The sequence below is a fragment of the Octopus sinensis genome, linkage group LG4, assembly GCF_006345805.1.
Source record: "Octopus sinensis linkage group LG4, ASM634580v1, whole genome shotgun sequence".
Classification (NCBI taxonomy): domain Eukaryota; kingdom Metazoa; phylum Mollusca; class Cephalopoda; order Octopoda; family Octopodidae; genus Octopus; species Octopus sinensis.
The window spans coordinates 76,984,026-76,992,077 of record NC_043000.1 but is presented as its reverse complement, the minus strand read 5'-3'; the positions used below and the strand labels follow the sequence as shown (position 1 = coordinate 76,992,077).

At 35.6% G+C, this 8,052-nt stretch overlaps 1 long non-coding RNA gene across 1 annotated transcript; it reads left to right on the top strand.

Annotated features, from left to right (window-relative positions):
• Positions 1–1,661: 1,661 nt before the first annotated feature.
• LOC118763022 lies at positions 1,662–4,990 on the top strand. Its single transcript, XR_004998773.1, has 3 exons — positions 1,662–1,747; positions 4,621–4,626; positions 4,980–4,990. It is a non-coding gene; the product is annotated as an uncharacterized LOC118763022 (long non-coding RNA).
• The last annotated feature ends 3,062 nt before the right edge of the window (positions 4,991–8,052 follow it).

The following is an 8,052-nucleotide window of genomic DNA, read 5'->3' as shown; positions in this document are numbered from 1 at the left end:
ATCCGGCAAAAAGACGCAGATGGGATAAGTATCAAACATAAAGAGAATTAATATTGGGGCCGATGATCTGTTCGCTGACTGAAACAAGATAAAAGATAATATGAGTGTTTCAATGAATTCTTTAGCATTCAGTTAGATTTACCAAGTAACATGGCAAACAAAGTTTTGGCTCTTTTCAAATGCTGTCGTCATTGGCTTAAGTCCTTTTTTATTTTATTTTGTGGGATGGTGTATATTATAAATATGTGGACGGGGACTTGGGGAGAATATCCAAATTTTGAAACAGCCTTCACCATCATCATCAAGGCGGTGAACTGGCAGAATCGTTACCATGCATGGCAAAATGCCTAGTGGCATTTCTTCTGGCTTTACGTTGTGAGTTCAACTACTGCGAAGGTCGACTTTGCCTTTTAATAAAAATAAGTACTAGTCAAGCATTGGGGTAGATGACTTACCCCTTTCCCTAAAATTGCTGGCCTTCTGCCAGATTTTGAAACCATTATTGCTATTGAAGACGGTGAGTTTGCAGAATCGTTACTACACTGGACTAGTTCAAATGCTGAGATCAGTTTTGCCTTTCATTCTTTTGGGGTCGACAAAATAAGTACCGGTTAAACACTGAAGTCGATGCAATCGATTAGTTTCCCTCCCCAAAATTTCAGGCTCTTCAACTAGACTGTCCTGACTTGTTTTGGTCTCCATGCAGTAAGATATAACATTGATATCAGATGTTTCTTTTCCTAAAATTTAGACATAGAACGTCCTTCAAACTTTGACATGGTGAAGAGATTTGGTCAGGTAATAAATGAAATGTGTCAAAAGTAGTAACACACACCATCCCCGCCACATCTTTCTCTCTGATAGCAAGGACAAATACATGATCAAAAAACTAGACAATGAGATCATAGCTTCAAAAATAGTATCACTTCAGCATGTTTGTGTCTGTGTGCTTGTTGTAATTAAGGAACAAAACATTTTAATAAGCAATTCACTCCGACATTTTAATTATTTCAAGAATGGAATGAATGTTAAATTAGATTTAAAATACAATTCCTAAACCACTTCAGAAAGTTCTTTTTTGTTTTTTACTTGTTCAGTCTTTGAACTGTGGCAATGCTGGGGCACCGCTTTGAAGGGTTTAACTGAAGATTTTTTTTTGCGTGATACTTTATAGGCCTCTTTTATCAAACCACTAAGTTATGAGAATGCAAACAAACTGACTTTCAGTTTCCGTCTACCAAATTCATTCACAAGGCTTAGCATACAATATTGGGCTTTTTTTTTTTGTCTTGTAACGTGGCGTAAATACGGAGTCCAAATGTTGCTAGTAACATTTCATGCAGTTTAAAGCATATAATAGATTTTATACACGCACCACATATGGTTGATTAAAAAAAAATAAGTAATTGTTAGACCTCACACACTGACACAAACCCATTTTTTGAGTTCAAGCCTCTTGCTATTTGTTATCTCTCTCTGTATACAGTAAGCTCTCGGTCTCGATGCAGTCGCATGACATTCTAGAAATAACGACCAAATAGCCTTTAAATTAATAATAAATAAATGCGCCCTTTTAAAGCCCAGCTAGGCTCATGGGCCTGGTTTCCCGGTTTCAATGGCATATGTGTTCCCCAGCTGGACTGGACGCCAGTCCATCGCAGTGTTAGTTACTCATTTTTGCCAGCTGAGTAGACTGAAGCAACGAGAAATGAAGTGTTTTGGTCAAGAGCACAACGTGTCGCCCAGTGTGGCCACCTATAAGTGGTTTTAATTAAGATCAAATGATTTCAAATACCATCACTTTGCACATATATATACATAATGAACAATGTGTGTGTGTATATGTGTGTGTATATATATATATATATATATATATATATATATGAATGTTGTGTTTCTATCACCAACACTAACAGTAATAATATATATATATATTTAAACATAATAAATAATAATAGGGTAATAAGAAATTATTATTACCAGTGGCCTAGCACAAAAACGAATTAGTCATAAGACTATATATTATTCACATAGAAATACAATAAGAGGCTTAGTTAGAAACCATGGTCTGGGAAATAAATGAGATGGTAAATGTTTTTAATTTTCATTCCTTTTGAAAATTTTTCCATATTTGGTGGTTTTGAGTTTTCTACTGCTCTTTCGAGCACAAGGCTTTCCTACTTGGAAGCCTCTTATTTTATTTCTATATATATATATATGAATGTTGTGTTTCTATCACCAACACTAACAGTAATAATATATCTAATTTTATTCATTTCTCCTCTTGTCTACCTTCGTATCTTCGATTTCTCCTCTCGTCTACCTTCGTATCTTCGCGGTGCACCCGCCCTGCCCACCCCCACCACCAATAACGGATATCTCTATATTTGCTCCATCTATACCGGATGTCGCTTCTCCCACCACCATTATAGGTGTCTACTCTTCGAACCCCCCCTCTTCAATACGCTATTTCACCATGCATTACCCCTCTCTTAATATCCTACGTTCTACTTGCCTAGAACCTGTCATCATTTCTCTGAACCACCCCTCCCCACTGGTGCTCCCCTAAATTTCGCCCCCCCCCCCACATAAAAAGCACCATCCGAACGTGACCGATGCCAGACCCCTCTGGCACCTGTGCAGGTGGCACGTAAAAAGCACCCACTACACTCGCAGAGTGGTTGGCGTTAGGAAGGGCATCCAGCTGTAGAAACACTGCCAGACCAGACTGGAGCCTGGGGCAGTCCCTAGCTCCCCAGACTCCGGTCGAAACCGTCCAACCCGTGCTAGCGCGGAAAACGGACGTTAATCGATGATGATGATGATGATGATGATATATATATATATATAGTCTGAAGTTGATAAGCAAATTAATTTCAAATAAAAGCATGTATTTTAAACGTTGAATGAAATTACTTTGATCTTAGCTCTATGACGATTGACTTTAGAATAAAATAGCCACAAGAATACAATTAGCAGCTATGACCACCACAATACCAACAATACCCACCCACCATCACAAACATCTAAACCATGCAACCCACATCATCACCGCTATCAACCCACCGACTTGTCTGATTACAACAAATCTCAGCATGTGCACCAACATGTACGTGTGCATGTGTGTGCGTATTTGTTTTGAGTGAGAATTGCAAGATGGCGAATTGCCTATAAAATTTGGTGACCCTTCAGCTAACTGTAATCATATAGTACTTTCTCTTCCCCAGTCCTTCACCTTTTCATCTCATTTTCGTTATTACATCTACAGCAAGCAAAAGTTTCCAAAAAAACAGTTCCGCGGGCGAATCACAAGTTGTAACTTTTTTATCTATATAAATATTGTATATATCTATGTATAATTTGATATCTTGTGAAGGTGCATGGCTCAATGGTTAGAATGTCGAGCTTACGATTGTGAGGTTGTGAGTTCGATTCCCGGACCGGGCTGCATGTTGTGTTCTTGAGCAAGACACTTTATTTCACGTTGCTCCAGTTAAGTCACCTGTAGAAATGAGTTGTGACATCACTGCTGCCAAGCTGTATCGGCCTTTGCCTTTCTCTTGGATAACATCAGTGGTGTGGAGAGTGGAGGCTGGTATGCATGGGTTGACTGCTTGTACCTCAGAGGGTAACTTTCTAGGTGCAATCCCATGGTCATGCATGACTGAAGGGGGTCCCCCAATTCGATATATCTATACATATGAATTTGACATGGGCGATTCTTTCTTGTCTTGGGATTCACTGTCAAATGGCTGGGTGGAGATGCGCGAAAAATTACACAGAAGTGTAGAATGATCCGGTGGTGATACTGGGCTTTGTATTTTTTTCATAGCTTCCATGGTTACCGAGATAATCTACTATAATAATACTCTTGTGTTTATGAATGAGAAAGGAAAGGGTGATAGATGAATAAGGAAGGAACGGGTGAGCATTTCAACTGTGTGAATATATGTGTATGTAAAAGAGTGGGGTATGTGAATGTGTGTGTGTGTGTGCATGCAATGGAAGTGGGATGGTTCATCTTTGCTTAATATTTGGGTTTAGTTTTTGATTTGGTTGAATCTTGGTTGTTTTTGTTTTTTTTTTTTGTTGGTCAGTTATTTTTAACGTTTTGAAAGAAAAAGTCATTCTAAAATTGTTTTTTAATGCAGGTGCAATTGCACATCTTTGATCTACAGGAATAAGGCAAATTTTTGGCTCTCACAAAGCAAATCTTTCCTCCCCCCCCCTTTATTTTTGCTACATATTTGTTGTGAATAGTTAATTGCCACTGCTGTTGGATTTGCCTTCAATCTAAGATGTCTGGGAAGCTATCAAGTAGCCCTGAAGGCAGTAGTGCAAAAAGGAACTGTAATGGAATTACACTGGATTTTAAACTTGATGTTTCAAAAGAGATGAGGCAGAAGTAAAGTGAACTTTGCCAAAACTTTAAATCTTGCAACATCTACAGTGTGGACAATACATGACAACAGAGAGAAAATTATGTCAAGTACTCAGGAAGCTACTCTGTCCAAACCTTATTTTTCCATAGATCTAATGTAAAGCTTAAAATGGAATGATGGATAGCAAATCAGAATCAGTGTAATGTGCTGATAAACACCATAGTAATTCAAAAAAGAGCCAGGAGTTTATATGACAATTTGCTGAAAAGGGAAAGTGAAACTTCTAATGAAAATTCCTTAAAGCAATTGACAAGGGGAATAAACCTACAGTTAGAGATTTCTGGAAGAAATTCAACATAATGGATACTGTGGGTAGTATTATTGAGAAGTGGGGAGAAGGGAAACCTTCAACTTTAAATAGTACTTGGAAAACCAGACTGTATCTGTGAGATTATGAGTTTTCCTCAAGCAGAAAGTCTACATCAGATTCAGAAAGATATTGTGACACTTGCAAAGGATGTAGGATTTGAAGAAGTCATAGAGAATAATGTGACTGAGTTGCTACTATCTCAGAGAAAAAGAACAAGCTTAGTACAGTTGAAACAACAGAAGTTCCTCTTACAAAACTTAAATTGACTTCAAAAATTGTTAAAGGGTTGGCACTTATAGAAATAAGGTCTGCAGATTTTTGCTGATAATGACCCTAATCATGAACGTAACACAAAAATTACCAGAGGACTTTACAACAAGCTCAGTTCCTATACTGAGCTGTACAAAGAGATGGTGCATCAGAAACAACATACAACTTTAGATAAGTTCTTCACTCTTCAAGCTGATGTTCAGGATAATGAACTATAAAATAGTAAATATTGTCCCTCATCCTCCTTGTAATAATCATTCACCACCCCAGAGTCAACATCTTTTATGGAAAGAATGTATTCAGACAATATTACAATTCTTATTAATTCCCAACTTATTCTTCTTGAAATGTTTTTATGTTTCTATATTGTACTGTATATGTTTAGAAATATTTTCATGTATAAAGGTGATCATGTTGCTTGTTCTCTGTTGTTTTCTTGTGCACTTTTTTTCTTCCAAAAAAGTCCGGTGGAACGCAGTATCACTTGATAATATGAAAATCAATAGGAAAATTATTTTTGCATTACAGCCAGATTTTCAGGAACGCATTACTTCTTTAAGACAAGGGATTCCTCTGTGTGTGTGTGTGTTATTAATCTTTATTGATTTGGTGGAAAATTCTTGAATAATCTTGTTTGTTGCTTATGATGTTATGGAAACACTTGCATTTATAAATAAGTCGACCATTTCAGATTTGTGTAACAAATAACATTTTTGACAAACTGATGTTATGTAAAATTGGCTATATTAGAAAATCTGAAGCAATAACTTTAAAAAGTAAAATAACATTTTATACAGTTTTTCTTTGTTTCTGTTTGCATCACTGTCTCTCTCTCCCCTCCTTTTTCTCTCTATTTATCTTTCTTACTCATACCTTCTCCCCACTAACTCTCTCACTCCTCCCACTCTTTGCTTCTCTCATTCTATTGATCTTCCACCAACACCACTGTCCCTAGCTCTTTCACTCTACCACACTTGGTTTCCCAATGTTTACCTCATTAACTAATTATGTAATTAACTATGTGACTTCTTAGTGCAATCATTAGAACAATTTCATGTTTCATATTATATTGATGTGGAGTAGGGGGAGTAGAAGCGAGTAAATCGATTAGTTAAGCTACAGATTATCGGGTTCTTGTATTAATCTGTGCCATCATTGGTGTGAAGGTTGCATGACATCACATTGTAGTTTAACATATTTTGTAAAGTAACATCACAATGTACTTTTACAAGTCTGTGTTCTATAATATCACATTGTACTTTAGTATGTTTATGTTACTAGATATCACATTGTATTTGTATGTTAGGAACCAAAGGAGTTTCTTCTACATAGTAGATAGCAGCCAGATAACCCTCAACATACTTTCTGTGGTCTAAATGTAAGGAAACATTGAATTAATGAAGTAAATAAGTTATTGACTCCCCACTGCATTCCATATTAACTTTAATTGAAATTCCAGATTGTATCTCCCTGCCTTTTCTGACCAACACTAGTCATTTACATAATGATTGCTCTAATTACTAAAGCTGTAATTTTAATTAAAATTTCTTGTCTTACATTAATCTACACCACATTAAGTATGCTAGTACTTGATAAACAACATATGTCTGTTAAAATTCTTTCTCTTTATCTATCAGCCTGTACCTTGTAGCAATGTTTCTAAAATTGGATTCCAAGGGACACCAGGATTCCTTTGCCATTTTCTAAATAAGTTGTTAATTAATTTTGTTTTTATGAATAAATTCTCTCCTTTGGACAATATCTGTTTCATTTGATGTTTTAAAAATTATGGTGATGATGGTGGTAAAATATTGATATGGGACTCTGCAATTTTTGTAAAATCATAAGCAAAATAAGTTTGAGAACCACCACTTACTCTCAAATACATTTCCATGGAATTCTGGTGTTTTATATGTTATACTGCATTTTATATATATATATATATATATATATATATATATATAAACAAGTAATTAATTATAGAAATGAAATATCAGAGTTTTTAAGATAAATTGGTCCAACCCATGCTAACATGGAAAACGGACGCTAAACGACGATGATGATGACAAATGTGCATAAATCTGGATGTTAATACAAAAATAAAAATAAATTTGGGGATTGGATATCATTGCCACATAGTTTTTCCATGTGATTCAGCTGTCTTCATTCACCTAGAATATTTACATCTCTGTCTAATAAGTCTCAGTTACAAATCTTGAGCCATTATTATTCACATAACCAGAAATGACATGACATTTGAAAGAAAGACATAATTTTTTTTTATGAGACTCAACTCAGTATTTTGATATCCAGCACCAAGTTAGAGTTGGCGACAGAGTTGCAGCTCCGATATTATAAAAATAATGTAACCACTGAAAAAATATATATAACCGAGTGCGCACAGAGGTAATTCTAATTACATAAGCATTACGTAATTACGTTAAACATCATACCATTCACTTTAAAATTTACACACCTACTTTCGATACATGGCAGTAAAATTATGAAATATTTTAATTTGAAGATGTTTTGTTCCAGGATGTATTTGCCTTATAGCTGCTGTTAAACATAGGTTTTAGATTTTATTTTGATGAACATTAGTGTCATTGGTTTCAAGTTTCCAATGAATAACCTAATCATTAGTTCACTGCATAGCTGATAGTGATTGTGTTACAGTGTTCTGTAACTTTGTGTCCCTGTTCAAATGTCCATGACGTATGAAATGTCTATGGCGGAATTCCTCAGCTGGGTGGCCTAAATAAATATATTAGGTAATATCGATTTCTCCTAAAATCACATACCTTATAAGTAAACAGAAGTAGAAAGTTAAACGATGACCGTGTTTTTCTTGAATACTTTAGTAGTGTCAAAGAAGAAAAGTGGTTGAATTAGAGGTGGAAACATGGTAGATAGAATTAATATCCTTTAATATTCTGGTCTTATTCAAACTGTTGTGTGTCTTACTGTCTATGTAGTTTAAAAGTGGCTCTTGATTAGATTTCACTTAACAGTTTATACGGCAGAATGTTG